Source organism: Hermetia illucens, chromosome 4, assembly GCF_905115235.1.
Source record: "Hermetia illucens chromosome 4, iHerIll2.2.curated.20191125, whole genome shotgun sequence".
NCBI classification, from domain to species: domain Eukaryota; kingdom Metazoa; phylum Arthropoda; class Insecta; order Diptera; family Stratiomyidae; genus Hermetia; species Hermetia illucens.
This window is the reverse complement of record NC_051852.1, coordinates 32,401,070-32,421,017: the sequence shown is the minus strand read 5'-3', so window position 1 is coordinate 32,421,017 and position 19,948 is coordinate 32,401,070.

The following is a 19,948-nucleotide window of genomic DNA, read 5'->3' as shown; positions in this document are numbered from 1 at the left end:
GGGGCGCATTTCTTAAGGACGATGGAGGGGATTTTGTAAAGCCCGACTGATTTCTTGTTTTTGGAGGCGGCGATGGCCGCCTTGACCGAGTCTGGACTGACAAAGTGGATGGGGGGGATATTCTCTCGCTGACTTGGGTCGGCGAGAGCATGGTTGAAGGGGTTTTGTGTGGGTTGGGGAATGAGGTAGGAAGGATTGGTTAGGAGTTGGGAGATCTTTCCGTTTACCTCGTTATCAAAACTTGGTTCACGGAAGTGGAGGGTGCAGTGGTGGGCTTGCAGGAAGTGGTCGGCGAGGACTTTCACTTTTTCTGCGGGCGGGATATTTTGGGGAAGGATCGCGTTTTGTTGGACTGATTTGCCCAAACGCGGGCAGGTTTTTCTGAGTTCCCTGTATGTGCCAGGGTTTAGCTCAGTGTTGGAGAAGCGGTTGTGGAGGTATTGGGTGTATAGGGTGAGGATTCGTTCGCGAATGGACTTGTCCAATTCGCGGATTTCGGTGAGGAGGTGAGAGGATTGCGGAGAGTATCTATTCCTAAATAATCTCCGTCTGAGGGTCTTTTTGTATCGGATGTCGGATAGGATATCGTCGGGAAGGGTGATTAGGTTGCGGTAATTTAAGGGACGGGAAGGGATTAATTCGTCGCATACTTGCCGAACTGCTTCGGTGTATTGACGAACTGTCTGGTCTATGGATTCGTTGGGAACTGTACAGTTGGATGGGAGTAGGAGAGGTTGAAGTTTGGTTTTGAGGGCAAGGTTGATCTGTTTCCAGTTCGCACGCTGGAAGTCAGGTACTGAGGGTGGGGTGGACCGAACGACTCTGTCCGGAAGTCTTATTTTTAGGATTACGGCATCGTGATCGCTGATGCCGGGGACCGTTTCGAGGAAGGGGAAGGTGTTCGGGTTGGGAATGACCGTCAGGTTACTGCTGATCAGGAAGTGGTCTAGGTAGGAGTGGTAGTGTGATTTGTTGAAGGTCGGGAGTGCCGGACTGAAATGGGCTAGGCTGATATTTGGATTTGAGGTTGTGTGTTATGTTAGTGGAGGACGTGTCTTCTTTTCTTAAATACCTCGACTACGCAGATAATGTTTGGTCGCTCTCACACCAAGACATGGACCTCGGTTAAATGGCTCTCGATTTGGCGAAATGAAGCCAGCAGAGTTGATTTGAAGGTAAACACCAGCAAAATCAAATCAACAATCTCAGCGTGACTGGTCAAAATTTTCCTAAATAAAGCATCGGGACTGTCAAAGAGTTTACATACACAGGAACCTTGCTTCAGCCGTCGGCAGCACTGAGCTTTATGTCCTCTATGTGTAATCCTGGCTTCACTGTTTTGGAAATGCCATTATCTCAAAGGCAGCATTAAGTTTAGATGGTTATGCGCTAATATTCACTCTGTGCTGCAAATATGGGAGTAGTCCTTGGAAAGTGACTACCAACGTTGCTCAAAAGCTCCAAGCTTTCAAAAATTCATGCCTGCATTGCATCTTGTGGACATACTCGCTTCACACAATTCTTTATGAAAAACATTACCAACCTAAATAGGTCACACATTGAGAATAGCCAGTAACTCCATTTTTCATTAACCCATGCCCAGACGAGGAATCAAACTCAAGTTTGCTGGATGATAGGCTGGCAAAACATAACTTCCTGGGAGCCAACCAATCGTTTTGGGTTTAATATGTGCCTCCTCAGAAACCAAACTACTCGTCTACGAAGTCCGTTAGTGGGTACCTAGTCGCCTCAGTGGATAAGATTGACCTTACCGTGTAACGCAGGGCTATGGCATGGTAGACTGCATAACCCCAATACTCGTAAAAAAACTAAAAACATAGAAAAAATGAACAACAAACAAGCGAGACCCCCTACGGTACATGAATTAATCCATCGGGGATAAAGAGGTACGTCTGGAGTTGGTGTATCAGGAAGGAGACAGACTTGAGTGGCACAACCGCTAAATGGTACCTGCGATGTTTGAAAGGCACCCCTGAGAAGGCCCATGAGAGAGCAAATCCTTCAAAAGCGGAACCAAAGACGAGGGGAGCAGCGAAGATCAGCCCATAAGAGGAGAATCCTCTTACAAAATCCAAAACCGAACCCAAGACGGCGGAAATCCCAGGTAAGTCAGAGATGGAAATAAGAGCCTGGAGGTCCGCCGTTAGCAATATCAATGCAGTGAAGAACAAATGCTTGCATCTGAGGAACAGGGAATCATCATAGACCTTGTTGTTATACATATATACAAGGGGATGGGGTGCGCAGTTCGTCTTCATACGCATACACTTTCAACCAGGTCTTTCACTGTTAGATTACGAGTGGCGGCGGAGGAGGGAGTGGAGCACGGGTGAATGTTTGGAGACCACATGTCTTAAAATGCCAAGCTGGAAAGACTACTGAGATCTCGGAATAGCTGGAGACTACATGTCCTAAAATGCCAGGTTGGAAAGACAACTGAGATCCCCGGAGAAATCGCGTAGATCATAGAAATCGGAAGGGCGGCATCCAGGAGGTTAATGGTCCTGCTAGCTACTGAGGAGGATAAACTGGATGACGTATACGTGATTTTTCTAGGGTTAAAGGGAAGCAGTGGGACCTGGGGAAATGCCATTAGGAGGAGGAAGATGAAACTCCGACATTGGGGGAGAGTTACAAGCACTAATGAAGCCAATCTTTCATACTAAGATAATCCAGGCAAGTCTCCACCTTGTTGCAGTAGCATCTGGAGGACAAGGACAATTTCCAAGAACAACATTGGAGAGGTATTGGCAGCTGCTCGTACAAGTGACAGATTCGTGGTCTGTAAGGAGACAAAATGCAGGTAATTTGAGATTCCTCTCGCTAAAAACCAATAGTTTGCATTCTTAAACCAGTTCTTGACTTCAGATCGCAGGCTTGTCCGACTTTCATTAGAAGTCGACGGGAGAACTCGGTGGACAGACACCTGGATCCCACTCTAATTGATCGTTAGCGCTCTCCTCGACGGCGATGCCGATGCTTAGAACAAGCTCTGGCGAGGCAACAATACCAACGTAGAGAATCTTCTGAAATTTATCCTTAACAGTAGACTGGAATATAGGGCGGCACCCCAACATTCGCCAAGAAAATCAGGCGAGTACTATATGTAACTCGAGGGAATACTTTTATGACTGGAAGATTTTGAATGAGACCTCTATGTCGGGTCTCTGAATAAAAAAACTTGACTTTGGCGACAATTTCGAAGTAAAATTAATAGTAAGGAATCAAAGCAGAACAGATTCTGGAACTGAAGACCATGGTAGAAGGCCTCAACCGTCCACTTGCCCCATCTTTTTTGCTCTGTGAAAACTCAAGCTGTGTATAACCTTCTTGATGCTCCATAGGCAGCACGACGTTTCGCTTCAACAAGAAATTTAAAACAGGGTGACGTCATAGGGGAAACTAGGAGTGCGTGGTAGTGACATACGGCAATTGAATACTTGGTATACTGACGGATTCCTCACAACAAAGGGAGCCGGCGCCGGCATCATTCGTGGCAGGGAAATATACTTTAAATCGATGGGTAAGCATACCCAAACTATAATATGATACAAAGGAACTATAACGGCAAAGACTTGCTACTCTAGCGAATATTAAATTGGATTAGAAGGCAATGAGGCCGCGGATGAGTTGGACAACAAAGGAGTAAGAAATACACATAGGCTAAATTATGACCTAATGATATCTCTAACCCGAGAAAAGAGCTGTATATTTAGGTAATCTTTTTCTCACGGATTTTCCTGTGATCATCTCGGAAATTTCATCGAGATCTACCTGAGCAGCAGGTAAGTTCGATTTACTTGGAAAGGAATACAGTAGAATCCTAATAATTCATATGGTTAAGGGACTGACGATTTGGTACGAAATATCGAGATTACCAATTCTCGGAAGTTTTAAATAAAAAAAATAATTCTGGGGACCGGAAAATTTGTAGGAATAAGCCGGAAATAATAATAATCGATGTACGAATTATGAGGATTCCACTGTACTAATAATATCCCGCAGAAAATCAGGGTCGGGTGAGCGCTTACACATAATTAATGACATGAGCGCCTTATGCGCATCTCCGCATAGGTCGGAGTACGCGTGCTTTCTCAAAATTACTGGTACTAGTTCTTTCTTCGGTTACATTGGATACATCTCCTGCATTTAAGGCAGCTTTTGTGAGATTCTTCACTTTCTGAACTCTATTCGAAATTGGGCATTCGTCTCTCTTATATTCAACAAGGCAGTATAGAAGCTTAACATGCTCTCAGCAGCATTAAAACAATCTGTGAGACGTTTTGACTTATTTTTTCCCACGTTCCTTGTTAGCGTCGTATCGTGCGATAGTAGCTCTTTGAACTTCTGCTTTCCGAATTTTCTGAATGTCCAAGCCGTTACTGTAGTTTTCTTGGTTTGCATTATTCTTACTCCATTCTGATGGTCGATGTACGTTTCGGGTAATATGTGACCTTATGCACATGGTCCTCTAGGTTGACGGTTGTGTATGTTGTCCAGACCCTACATGGAAAACCAAAGCTACGGAGCCAGGAAAGGAGCCTTACAATTTGCGAATTCTAAACCGACGGACCAGGCAACAAAAGCGAACAAACGATTTAAGCATTTCTTCATGGAATGTGCGCTCCTTGTACAGACCGAAGACCATCCAGCAACTCGCCAATATATCATCTCAATATAAAGCTGATGTAGCAGCGTTATAAGAAATAAATTTCGAATGCTGCAAATTCTGCCGCGCCACAAAACCTCGAAACCTGCCACAGGTATAATTTCAAAATTATTCCTTTGGATTTTAAAAACCTAGGGGATGGAGCCCATATTCAAGCGATACGTTGGCTTCCACAAAACTACTAATGACAACGGACTGCGGATTATCCAACTAGCGGTGAAAGCGGTCCACAAACAAACATGAACTTCTCCAAACGGGGCCACTTTCACCCAAATTGACTACATTGATTCAGCCAAATTGACTATATGAATGTTAGGCGTGTAGGGAGGCAATATAGACTCGGACCACTATCTCGTTGGGATGGTGCTTGCGCAGGACACAAAGAATCATAGTGTATGTAAGCAGAGGCAACTGTGACATCTCTCCTCTTTCCATTAGCCTGGCATTGTAAGGTGACCGCAAAAAGGTCCTGGGAACAGAATCGCCTTAGCATGGTTGCCTCTAACAATTTTGATACCAGGACGCAGACTCTCGGTCTAAAGGAACCCTTATCGAAGAAGATCCTAGTCACCTTTACCGATTTAATACCACCGATTTTGTTAAAACGAACTCCTGTAACTTTGCCCGTCTTGCTGCCAGCAGATAGGAAGCGACTTTAGTGCTGCAAGTTAATTTTATTAATTTTACTGGCCTTCATGTTTGTAGAGATAAATGCAGTCTAATTTGAAAACCGTCGCTAACTGAAAAGTTTGCTACGTTTAGCGTGGCCCTCACCGGAATTACCAGCTTGTCCTCAACTTCCGCTGAAAGTTTCGCTTTCTCATGTCCGATTTCTCTGGATGTTGCCATACTTGCCCTAATTCTCCACAAACTGCGCTTTGTTTCGCTGGGTGACCACGCCGTAGAAAATGAGTGCAGGTTATCCACCGAAGTGGAAAGCCTGTTTTCCACAGATTTCTTCGTGGGGGAACATGCATCTATGGAGGCCTCTAATATCCTCAAAAATTTCTCAAAACCGCGAGTGGACACGAAGTCTGTGACTTCTTACCACTTGGAAAGTTCAATGCTTTTGGACTCTCTTAGTGTAATAGTAAACTCCCACAGAGTCCTGCAACACAACAAGGGGGTGTTCGAGAGAGAGGCCACGCGCACTTTCCTAAGAAACGTTTAAACCGATTGGCAGGAAATTTGGTGGGAAGGCAGGAACTATCAACCCAACTGCATACAGTAATTGACACCATTCTAGGTTGACCTTAAGGGGTTTCCCATATATACAAAAGGAGGTCTACTTTTTTTCACCGAATATACCCTTGTAGAACATGAATAAGTCGGGATTAGTACTTTTCGATTCGGATGCTAGTTTCGAGCGAATTTAAATGGAGGATTGAGGGTTAGCGACTTGTTTATAAATGTTTCTAGGCGCAATTAATTCTAGGTCCTGGAATAATTACTAATTAATTATTCTTCGTCGTAAACAACTGTAGTTATGTTATGTTATGTTGTTGTTGTTAACTAATTGTGGATATAGCCTGGCTTGAAAAACCCTACTTTAAAGGGGTGTCCTTTCTATAGAACAATAAAAGATGTTTCCGGCAAATTTTCCAAATGGGTAAAATGCAACTTCTCGAAATGTTCTCAAACAAGACCTAAATTTTTAAAGTCATTTGTTACCTATTCAAATTTATGCTATTTCAATCAGTAATCGAGATGTTTTGCTAAACCTCAACTGCAGGACGCCTACAGACCCTCATGTTTGTTTGATTCATTAAAAACCTATCAATTAGGCATTTTCCGCTGTTGATTTTCACTCCATTCATATCCTCGGCGGGATTTTGCCATTTCTTCCATCTGGACAAAACCATAGAAAAAAATTAAGCGGAAGCATTCACCATGATAGCCAATGCATTCATTCATTCGGCAATGTCCTTAATTCCCTAAAGCCTATTTGCTAATTGTTTGGTTTTTCGGATTTTACCGACCTCATTCAGTGTAAATCCAGTCCGACATACTCATGTCCACTGAAAGAGCGAGACTGGATCCAATTTGTTAGCACGCGCGAAAAAAACGACGCCAATCCCACAAACAAATCCCAAACTAACATGGGGGCTTTAAAAATCTAACAGAGGATAATCTGCATACATGTTGTTCCCACAATTAAGTGGCCCAACACCACCACCACGGCCGTATTGCACCATTTCTGCTAATACTACCAATTTATCTCGATTTACTCATTCGTCCGTTCTTTGGTCCAGCTCGAAATTTTACTAAGGACGAAACCCACGGTTGGATGACGGCAATGCAGTATCCGAATTTTGTAAATTTCGTTCAATTTTTCATAATACAGGAAAATAGGGTGAATGCAAATAGATTTGGTTTAAGGGTATGTAAAATCCTGTTCAAAGGGTGGCAGTCACAGGAAATTTCTTCGCATCTTTCGCAGCTGAATGGATGTATCTTTGTTGGGGGTACCCTAACTGTTATTTCAACCTATATTAACTTATAACCTTAACTCGGAATAATTGATATAATCCGTAATCAAGATCTAGTTCTGTCCGTACTTTGACTTAACTCTTTTCACCCTTCTTTATCCTAAATCACTTTTTCGGAAATCCCACCCACCAACTGTCCGTTATCCGCTGAAACAAAACTCTCCACTTCTGTAGGCCAGTCGATTACCAAAGGGTCGATGATTTTTTTCGCTATTTTCAACCACCACCTAATTGTAGGCGATAGTAGTAATGGTCGAAAAAAATATCCTGCAAGTACCGACCGACTCTTTTGCATTGCGAAAACTCCTCTTGTATACACAATTCACGGAAAAATTGCAGATAAATGAAATTGGGAAAATGAAAATCACGTAGTACGTTCTAAAAAGCGCGTATGGGAATATTGTAGAATTTCGTGCACAAGTGGAGGGTCGTAGGTATTTGCAGTGTATGTTCACCATAGTCTCCTATTAGCGGCACTAATTGGGAAAAAAATTAGAGTGAATGGGAAAAAGTCCGGCGCCGAAAAACTGCTGGCCATAATTGAACCGAAATGTAAACAAAAGGCTCTTTTAGAAGTGTAGAACCTTTGACTTGAATGAACAAATTTCATTTCAGATAAAAAGAAAATCAGATTTGAATTGCGGTTGTTCTGAGATATTGAAGTACGCATTGTATGCAGGCTGTCAATGAAAATGGTTTCACCCCATTAATGATCACCAATTTTTTCATGGTGCTGCACTCATAAAGATAAATAAAACTAATCCATAAATTGATAGGTTTTCGAAAGTATACTAAAAATATAAACAATTTCATCTGCTTCCACCACCACCGCTCGTAAAAGATGTAATGTTCAATTACAACTTTCCATGAAATAGGCACAATCACTGTCAAAGGCAGTGATCTGCCCAGAACTGCGGGATTTAAATACCTCGGGTTAATGCCATCAGCCAATGGAGAACTACGTTATCAAATTGCTTCGCGCATTAGCGCAACCTAGTTGAAGTGGCATTCCACAGTTGGTGTTCTTTGTGATCGATGTATCAACGAACGTCTCAAATCTAAAATTTACCGCATTGTCGTCCGTCCTGCCGCTCTCTATGGTTCTGAGTGTTGGCCGACTATAAAAGACAATGAACCGCGTCATGCGGTAATGGGGACAAAGATGTTGCGTTGGACTAGTGGCGTGACATGTTTTGATCACATCCGAAATGAGGATATCCGCGATCGTTATGGGGTTGCACCAATCGTGGAAAAGTTGCGAGAGAGGCGTCTTCGATGGTATGGTCACGTAATTCGTGCTAACCAGAATTCACTTACCAGGATTGGTCTGAACATCGAAGTCGATGGTGAACGACCAAAAGGCAGGCCGGAACAGCGGTGACTTAATACGCTGGATGGGGATTTAAAAGCCTCGAGATTGCACCCAGATCAGGCATTCGATACAGTCAAATGGCGAAACCGATTATGACGAGCCGACCCCGCTTGAGAACGGGACAAAGGCTGAAGGAAAAGAAGAAAAAGAAGACAATTTCCTAATTTCATAGAGATCCGTCTTAAGATGCACTAAGCTTTGGGCTCTGCAGAGATAGTAGCTCGACTTTCAGGGTTCAGCAAGATTTCCAACTGCCGAAACTTTCAAGTTCAAGTCTGTGAAACCAATACCGCTTTTTTCGTGACATCTACCTTGGACGGACGCACTTCGTGTTTGTATCGACAGTGCTGTTTAGTTTGAAGTTAAACCCTGTAAACACGCATTTCTGCCTTAGTTAAGATAGGTTATGGAGGTTAGGGAATGTGGAGAAAATAAAGTTAGACCGGTCCGTCTCCCAACTTTCAACATCTCCTCAGGCACCTGTAGAGACACAGTTCAAAAGCCCAACAGGAAAGAGAGAAGGGCTTCGAGGAGCCTGTCAAGATCCCCAATTTACTCTTCCACAATCAAACAGCCAAAGGTTTCTGGAATTCTACCAGTCACAGCTCAACTCAAAGCTTTTCCTGAGGTTGTCCAGTCTCAGGACCTAAGTAAAACTTTTTCTCCCATGGAGAAGCAAAACATAGTTCCTATGGAGCAAACAATTCCAGTGTACAAATACAATGGGAACACTCAATGTAAAGCGTACACATTATGTGTGGAAAGAAGCAACCCCACGACATACATAGACAAAATTAATGGTCAAGAAAGAATTGAGGCTTTCAATTCCCTCAGTTTCCATAAGCTTACCAGGCGTCTTAATCTCAGTGACCAGGTAATTATGGTCAAGGAAGATGGGTCTACGAGGATAAAAATTTATTGTAAGCCAGCGTCCTGTGCGAACAATCTGGCATCCGACAACCGCTTGAGTACATTAAGGCTAAAAACATACATCCCTTTGAGAGATGCTCACAGATTTGCAATTGTTAAAGGTATCCCCACTGATTTCTCCGAAGAAGAAATATTACAGGATATAAATTCTCCTATTAAAGTAACGAAACTACAACGGCTGATTTTCAGATCTAGGGAAAACAAAGATATCTTCCTTTCATCTCGAATAGTCAAACTAACCTTCGTAGGGTCTGAGATCCCCAAACATATTTCAATTGGTAGCGTTAGAGTAGAGGTTGACCATTATGTGAACACACCGCGACAACGTTTCGTTTGTGGTAGATTGGGCCACATTGTGACGAACTGCAAAGCGAAATCGAGCAGGGCACCTTAAAATCATTGGTGGCAATTTTTGTGAAAAAAAGTGCTCTATTCGACAAGACAGATCATGACGTTAGGGACACCATCTAGATTGAACATTAGAAGATCTCAAGACGGCAGCGGCAGTGGTCAAAGGATAGTATAGGTCCCAGGGCGAAACATGCATCGGTACCTATGATGGAACATAAAACCTGGACTGATAACCCTACACGGAGAACAACTTGTTACGAAGCCACAACAAGAGCCTCGGGCTGGACGGATAATACAACGACGAACCCGGCAGCGAGAAAGGAATAACGATTAGCGCATTTTTTCATGGAATGTGCGCTCTCTGTATAGAGATGAAGCTGATTAGCAGCTAGCCGATATCCTGTTCCAATATAGGGCTGCTGTAGCAGCGTTACAGGGACCGGTTTCATGCAGAAGAATCACTACACCATATATTATAGCGGCCATCCAGTAAACCATGTGCTCGTAGTAGGTTTCTTAGTCAGCAAAAAAATTAAACCTGCTGTCATTGGCTTTGAAAACATCAGCGAACGGCTATGCACTCTGCCCCTACAGAGGAGACTGCAGAGTCGAAGAAGGATACCTGCTATGAGGCAGTAAAACGAACCCTCGAAGCCTGCCCTAGATATGATATGAAAATCATACTTGGGGATTTTAACAGCCAAGTAGGGACGTAGCAGTTAAGTAATTAACATTACTTATATTTATTAAAATATTTAAGTGAACATTTATTATTAATGGTTATACATATTATTTGTCCTAATTCTAGTCAGCGAACTCAACTCCCGTTTTTCTATTTTCAATTCAAAAAGACTTCAGTATTTTTTATCAATTCGAAACTTAATATTAAATATCAGTGACATTTACGCAAAACATAATTACTGCAATTCATTTTTTTGTATCACTACGTTTTTTGACAACAACTCATGGCACACTTTTCTGCGATCTTCCACTCCCTTGGCGTGCTACGCAAAGTGGATAGATCCGCGCCATCTATTCGCTCGCACTCGCAACATTCGAAATAAATTTCGAATGCTTGCGAATCCTGCCGCGCCACATCACTCCGCCCCCAGATGAAACCTAGGGGTTTCAGCGACTGATCCCCGAACTTCGTTCGCCGTTAATCCACAAAGCGGACACGACGTTGCTTCGGGGCGCACGCGGGTTTCAGCCTGGACAAAGAGACCGCCTTCTTGTGACCACCGATCTCGAGCTGGAAGAAATGTTCCCCCCGCTCGAGAACGCGGTACGGGCCCTCATATGGAGGCTGCAGCGGCTTCCGGACGGCATCCGTCCTGATCAGCACGTGCGTGCAAGTGTCCAGCTCCTTGGGCGAACTGGCAGGTATGGACGAGTGTCGAGTGGGTGGTGGCGCCTTGATGCGTCGGAGATTGTCCCTCAGCAGACGCACCAACCCCGACTCCGTGAGACCCGATCTCTTGTCGAAGACCGGATCGCTTGGGAGTCTTGGGTTCTCCCCGTAAACCAGCTCCGCGGGGCTGGCAGCAAACTCCTCTCGGCGGGTTGTTCGAAGGCCGAGTAGAACGAGAGGCAAGACTTGAGTCCAGGACGGGTCGTCGCGTGCCATAATGGCGGCTTTCAGCGTCCGGTGCCAACGTTCTAGCATTCCATTGGATTGCGGGTGGTATGCAGTAGTCCGCTGGCGTTTAAAACCAAGGAGTTTGTCTAACTCGGAGAAAAGGGTGGACTCAAATTGCATTCCCTGGTCAGTGATGACCACTGCAGGGACGCCAAAGCGAGGTATCCACTCTCGACAGAGGGCTTCAGCACATGATTGCGCCGTAATGTCTTTCAGAGGTATTGCCTCAGGCCACCGCGTGAACCTGTCGATGATTGTGAGGCAATACTTATAACCATGCGAGTCTCGCAAAGGCCCTATTATGTCGAGGTGTATGGTGTGGAAACGCTTGGTAGTGCGGGGGAATGAGCCCACTTCTTTCCTTACATGCCTGGAGACTTTACACTTTTGGCATGCGATGCACTCTCTGGCCCAGGAATTGATATCCTTGTTCATGGAGGGCCAGAAGTATTTTCCGGTGACTAACCGGTTTGTTGTCCTGATGCCGGGGTGCGCCAAGTCGTGAACTGCGTGGAACACTTCCTTGCGAAATGTGGCCGGAATGTATGGCCGAGGTCCCTTTTCCGAGTCTTCGCAGCAGAGCGAGAGGTTTGAGCCGAAGATGGGCAACTCCCGAAATTTGTATTTGGGGTTGGACTTGAGGCTCTGAAGTGCTGCGTCATTCACTTGCGCCTTGGCAATAGCCGAGAAATCGAGTGAGGCGGGGATGTTAACTTCGGAGACACGAGACAAAGCGTCAGCAACAATGTTGTCCTTCCCGGACACGTGCTGGATGTCCGACGTAAACTGGCTTATGAAGCTCAGGTGTCGAAGCTGACGAGGGGACGCTTTGTCGGGCTTCTGTTTCAAAGCGAACGTGAGAGGCTTATGGTCCGTGAACACTGTGAACGGCCGGCCCTCTAGGGAGAAACGGAAGTATTTGATGGACAGGTATGCGGCGAGCAGTTCGCGATCGTATGTGCTGTAGTTCCGTTGAGCGGGATTCAACTGCTTCGAGAAGAAGCTCAACGGCTGCCAAACTTGGTCCAGCCTTTTGGTGAAGGGCAGCACCTACTGCGATGTCAGAGGCATCAACAAAAACGGCTAGGGGTGCATCTTGAAGAGGGAATGCCAAGAGTGTAGCGTCAGCCAGTTGTTGACGAGATTTGTCAAACGCGCAGATAGCCTCTTCAGACCACACGATCTCTCGTGTGTCCTTAGTTTTGGGGCCAGACAAGTACGCGTTCAAAATGGACTGGAGATGGGCGGCCTTGGGCAGGAAACGACGGTAGAAGTTCAGCATGCCCAAGAACCTCCTCAACTCCCTCACTGTCTTTGGACGCGGGAAGCTTGTTATCGCTTGCACCTTGTCTGGGTCGGGCTGTATTCCTTCAGGGGAAATGAAATGGCCGAGGAATCTCACCTGTTGTTGAAGGAATTTGCATTTCTCAACGTTTAGGACTAAACCGGCCTCAAGGAGACGTTGAAAAATGCACTCGAGATGGGCTAAGTGCTCAGACTCAGTGGAAGAAGCGACCAAAACATCATCCAAATATACGAAACAGAATTCGAGGTTTCGCAGGACTGAGTGAATGAACCTTTGAAAGGTTTGCGCCGCGTTGCACAATCCGAAAGTCATCCGGGTGAACTCGAAGAGTCCAAAGGGTGTGCATATTGCCGTCTTTGGAATGTCTTCAGGAGCTACTGGGATTTGGTGATAAGCCTTGGTTAAGTCCAAGGTCGAAAAGATGCGGCAATTCGCGAGGTGATGCGCAAAGTCGTGGATGAGTGGAATTGGATATCGGTCAGGAACAGTCTGTGCATTTAGCCTTCTGTAATCCCCACATGGGCGCCATTCGCCGTTTGGCTTAGGGACCATATGCAAGTGGGAAGACCAACAGCTGTTTGAGGGCCTGCAGATACCCTGTTGAACGAGTTGTTCAAACTCTTTCCGTGCAATTGCCAGTTTCTGAGATGGTAGAGGACGCACCTTCGAGAAGATCGTGGAACCAGTAGTGATAATGTGGTGCTGCACATTGTGCTTCACTGGTTTGGAGAGACCTACAGTTGGTAGTAATCTGGCTGAACTTTTGGAGAAGTGCCCGAACACGAGAGTCGGTAATGTCTTCTAAAAGAACGGAAAGATTATTGCCTGGGTGAGATACCTATATGTCCCGACGAATTAAGTTTGGTCGTGGAATCTATAAGAGACTTGTTTTGCAAGTCCACCAGCAATCCATAGTGACACAGGAAGTCTGCGCCTAGTATGGGGAAGCTGACATCCGCCAGGATGAAACGCCACGAAAACGTCCTACGCAAGCCAAGACTCACGTCCACTTGCCTATACCCGTACGTGTTTATGCGGGAGGAATTTGCTGCCGCAAGTTTGAGCGGTTGAGGGAAAAGTTGATGATGCTGGGGTACGGGAAGGACCGAAACCTCCGCACCCGTGTCGACGAGGTAGTTGCGCCTGCTGAGGGGGTCGAAAATAGTTAGGCGACGTGGCGCTGCGTTCTGGGTGGCCGCCGCCAAGACCCCCCGCGGACCTAGTTTTTTGCGGTAGGAGAGAATCTACACGGTAGCGTACATCTTGTCGCTTTATCCCCGAATCTGCGGTGGTACCAGCAAATCCTGGGTCCGTGGACTGTCTTGACGACCTGCTACCTGATCGCCCTTTTCGGATGGCAGACCGCGAGCGTGCTCGCGATCTGGCGCCCGAACGCTGAGCGTCCAACGTCGCCCGCATCTCGGCCATACTAGCTGTTAAAGCAGCAATCTCGCGCCTCAGTTCACCCACCTCATCCGACGGTGGTTGAACGGCCGCCAAGGTTGGGCGTACGTACACCTCCTGGACCTGGTCGGCCGTCGCTGCCAGTTCCTGCAAGGAACCGGAGACGCAAGCGAGGATCGCCTGGGTGCCCTCCGGGAGCCGACGCAGCCAGAGCGACTTGATCAGGTCGTCGCCGATCTTGCTCCCACCCAATTGTCTCATTTCACGAAGCAATTGGCTGGGAGTTCGATCACTCAACGTTAAACCTGCCAGCAAGTGGTCTAATTTTGCCGACTCGCTTGCCGACAGGCGCCTGATCAACTCGCTCTTGAGCTGTACGTACGATGTCGATTTCACCACGTCGGACACCAGAAGTATGGACTCTTCGTCCAGGCCGACCACCGCGTAGTTGAAACGGGTCGCGTCCGATGTGATGCCGGACATTTGGAATTGTGCTTCCAAATGCACGAACCACAGCTCGGGGTTCCGCCGCCAAAACGGAGGAACGCGTACGGCGAGGGCGGTCACTTGCGGGTCCGATGGGCCTGCCGCGTCTTTATTGTCAAAAGACATTTTTCTTACAGAGAAGTACGAGATTGAGATGTAAACGCGGTGAGTTTATACTGAAACGCGGTGAACTTTACACCGACACTGCAGGCCGCACCCACAAATGCACGCACGAAACGAGAAAAAACGAAGCGGACGCTATCCAGCGCAGACCAAAAACACCACCAATGACAATGGAGAACTCGCGATGCTAAACACCTGCACGCCGTCTCTTGCAGCGATTTCAATTTTTTATTACTATTTTTTTTAACTGAATCAATAAATAAATATTATATATAAATGAATAATAATTTCACTTAAGTATAACTCCTCGACGGCGGCGCTGGTCGAACTTGTCGGCTGTAGCTGCGGCGTTGGCGGTGCTGGGGACGTCCGTTTGTTGCTGTTGTTGATCGTTGTGGCAATGATGACTAGTCCGGTGCGTGAAAGGTGTTGTGCAGGAGGGCGTGCGTACGGGAAGTCGCGTGAAAATCTACTTCTGGAGAGGGTCCGACGTGTGTCGCGCAGTACACTGTGTAGAGAAGGTTTTCTCGCGTTTTCTTTCTTGCCTCTGCTCCGACTCGGGATGTGGAGATGCGACACGTTTTCGTGATGTTTACAACGGCACTCCACACTCAACTGTAGATGCGAACGCGTGAAAATCGCTTGCCGGTACGGTCTACTGATGTTTTGGAATGGATTTCTCAGTCTTTGGAAGTTCTATTTCTGCCGTGTTGCTCGGACGAATTTTTGTAGTTAATAGAACTTCACCAATGTCGGCGATGGTGGACAATTATTCATCTTTTAATATCGGGGTCACCAATTAAGTAATTAACATTACTTATATTTATTAAAATATTTAAGTGAACATTTATTATTAATGGTTATACATATTATTTGTCCTAATTCTAGTCAGCGAACTCAACTCCCGTTTTTCTATTTTCAATTCAAAAAGACTTCAGTATATTTTTATCAATTCGAAACTTAATATTAAATATCAGTGACATTTACGCAAAACATAATTACTGCAATTCATTTTTTTGTATCACTACGTTTTTTGACAACAACTCATGGCACACTTTTCTGCGATCTTCCACTCCCTTGGCGTGCTACGTAAAGTGGATAGATCCGCGCCATCTATTCGCTCGCACTCGCAACATTCGAAATAAATTTCGAATGCTGCGAATCCTGCCGCGCCACAGCAGTGTCACTCGAAATGGTTGTTGGAAGTACCTGGTTTGCGCAGAAAGCGGTCCACAAACATACGTGGGTTTCTCCAGACGGGACCACTTTCAACCAAATTGACCACGAGCTAATCGAATGCCGCCATCTCTAAGCCTTGATGATTGTCAGATAGCGGCCGATATAGGCTCGGATCACTATCTCGTTGACATGGTGCTCCGAGCTCGAATTACGACACCATCTACAATCCCCTCTGGCAATCAGGTGAGAGTTGACACTGAAGCCACAGCCCTCCGCGACACCTATAAGAGGAAAATGGATGCCGCAATAACCGCAGTCAACAGAGGACCTGGAGATGAAGCATCAACAAATGATCTTTACAACTACCTAAAGAACGTTATCATTGATACGGCCACAAAGATACTTGGCCCCAGTCGCAAAAGGAGCCGGAATGGCTGGTTTGACGATGAATGTAAGCTAGCAACGGAGCATACCGAGTAATGTTGCATTCTCAAAGGATACGGGCATGCGCGGAGACTTATCACGAACTCCGGCGAGAGGAAAAGCGGACGGAAAAGCCGGGGAGAACCAACAAGTCTGTGAACTCGAAAAGTACCGGGAGTAACCGCACCAGTCGCGGAAGTTTTACCAACAAGTCAGCAGGATGAAGCCTTACACACCTCGATGTTCATCCTGCGGAGAGAAAGAGGGAAATCTGATTTCCGACAAAATGGACATATTGGAGCGATGGGTTGAGTACTTTGATGAGCTACTGAAAAACCAGAACATCGGCGAGTTGGAGGTCCCGGCAACTCAAGACGCCGGACAATTACTGACAGCACCAAGTAAAGAAGAAACAGTCCGTGCAATTCATTGGCTTAAAAATCATAAGTCACCAGGAGCCGGTGGAATTACAGCCGAAATAGTAGAATATGGAGGCGACCAATTGCACCAAGTGGTTCATCAACTTCTGCTCAAAGTATGGGACAGCGAATCAATGCTTGACGACTGGCAAAGAGGCATTAACTGTGTCATACATAAAAAGGGCGATATCACACAGAGCAGCAATTATAGAGGTATCACATTGCTGAGTACCATCTATAAGATATTCCCCGCTATCTTGCTTGACCGGATAGCCCCATACGCCGAGAACATCATTGGCCCATACCAAAAGAGGCTTCACTCCAAGCAAGTCAGCAACAGATCAGATTTTCTCTCTAAGGTTACTGCACTAGCGGAGATACCGACTTGCAGCTGGGACCCAATGACAACAAAAACAATATCAACAGCAGCAACGGCAATAGACAAAATTTTAAGCAGGCGCTGCAATACACTACATTCACCGTTTCTGGGAACTAAAATGGGAGATTCCACTACAAATCCCTTTGCAAAAAGCTCAAAGTTAAGAAAAGGTAGAAAGGCCCACTATCCCAGCGAAGAAGGAGACTACTACCAGGAGAGTAAATGGCACCGTTGAAGGTCATCTTTCTGGTGGCTAAAAAGAAGAGGTCCCGTCAAGTTCGAGTTCAGAAAAACATAGCAAGCTTCGAGCTACGTGATACTACCATGATGTGAAAAAAGATTGGCAAACTTGCCAACTGGGTGAAAACGCGAGGCATCTCATCAGAGATGATCGACCTCATCCGAAAGACAATAGTAGGGGAAGAAAGACTACTCAAGAAGTGGTCTTAAGGAAAATGGAGGCTTTTACCATAGTCCAGCGAAACATGTCTATGGATATAAAAAATGGCATAATAGAGATGGAGGAACTGATAGACCTAACTACACATCAACGAAACTCTTGAAAGACCGCCGAAGAGGAGCCCACGAAAAAGCAAATCGCTAGCGCAGCTTCTAGCTGCACAAAACATCATGTCATCAGATAAGAACAGACAATTGATAAAAGGTGACGAGAGAACCTCATCCGAGCTGACGCTGCTGGCGAGACGGGAGGACTACTAAGGAATGCCCACTCTTTACTGTTGGCGCCGGAAAACTGCGAGGCTCGAGATGCCAAGTAAAGGCAAAGGCGCCGTACCGTCCTCTCAGTTTATTGGACACAACAAGGAAACTATTTAAGAAAATAATCAAGATAAGACTGCTGCGGCGGACTTCTCACCAAAACAATATGGTTTTATAGCGGGGCGATCCACAATTGATGCGACTGTGAGCTACACAGTTGTCGCCGTTGATCTACAATCCTGCAAAATGTGACAAGCTCAAGGCGCTTCGATTTTTGTTCGACATCTCAGGCTACCTTTCACGAATATTGAGGGATTATTTAAAGGACCGCGTCCTGTTTTATAAGCCTCGGGAATGGCACCGTAGAAGACGGTCACAATGAGACCAGCTTAAAGATCTATCCTTCGTTTGAACCTTTGGAATGCTTCATACCATAGTCGGCTACGATTCGAGATACCAGATGAATCGTATCTGCTCAGATGTTGCTTGACTGGTCGCCGCACGCATGCCGAACAAGCTCTGCGCACACTACAAATTTTGTAACGGTGAGTCAACAATGGAAGAATGGGTTCTCGCTAGCTCTGGAGAAAGGCGAAGTGATCGCCCTTACGAAGATTTGTGTTCTTGTCGACGCTGAGGTGAGCTTCTTCCGGCTGATCTGCGGTACCAGGTGGGGTGAAAAGTTAGACACAGATGGCGTTGCTAGTATTAGATCCATATGATAGTTAATCCTCACCTTCAAAAGATATGTGTACATATTTGACAGTTGTCGGACTAATAGTTTGTGGGATACCGCATTTTGAGTGAAGCATCATTTGTTAGTTTGAAGAAAATGGATGAAAAGAAACTGATTTGCGGTGAAAAAATACTGTTGAAGGCAAGGTTTGGCCTGTTACATTATTCGGACATCGCACCAGAAAAATCAACCGTTGAGAAGTGGTTTGCTAAGCTTGAAGGAGGCGAAATGAGCACCGAGGAAGATGCATGCAGTGGACGGCCCAAAGAGGCTGTTACCGACGAAATCATCAAAAAAGTGATCAACATAATTTTCGATGGCGCTAAGTGAAGTTTATCGAGATAGCTAAGGCTCTAAAGACATCAAAGAAACGTCTTGGACATATCGTTCATTAAAGTTTAGGTATGCGAAAGCCCTGTTCTCTTTTTCTCCAATCGCACGAGCTCAGAATCGACCAAAACACCAACGAGTTGACGATCCTGAGCAGTGTTTGTTGCTCTTCCGTCATAAAATATCCGAGTTTATGCATATGATATGTAACAATGGACGGCTCCATTATTTTACACCAAAATCAAAACGATTGTCGTCTGAGTACACTGCACGTGGTGAACTGACTTCAAAGTGTGCAAAGACGCAATAATGGGCTGGTATGGCATCAGTATGTTGGGATGCGCATGGTATAATATTCATTGACTATCTTAAGAAGGGAAAAACCATATAGCGTTATTGATTGATTGAGTTGAAGAAAAGGAAAGTTCTCTTTAATCAAGACAATGTAGCGTGTCAGCCAAATTGCAAATTTCATTGCAAAGATCTGGTGAACGGTGCCTGTCACATCTTTTTTTTACTGAGCCATACGGATTTGCTGGTGCTTTCAATGTTCTGATAATAATAATAATCTTTTGCGCAACAATCCACATTGGATCAGGGCCTTGAAGTGTGTTAGAGCACTTCATTCAAGGCTGTAACACTACAGTACACTGTAGGAGGTGTCAACATTGCACTCGCCCGAGATTATTACCCTGATTTCACTCAGGTACTCTTTCGCAGCTGAGTCGATTGATATACTACATCCAGTCACGATACCAAATCCTTCTGCCAGCAGTGAGATTTGAACCACGACCTTCCGCTACGACAGCCCAGCGCTCTAACCACTTGACCCATCCGAACACGTTTTGACAATAGTTCAACCAAGACCGCCTCTAGGTAGTCTTGATGGCCGACTTGTGCTTTTTCAGGCATGGCCTTGCGTGGCAGTAGCTGATTATAAGATCTCCCTGATCAGCTTCCTGAGGCTGGATG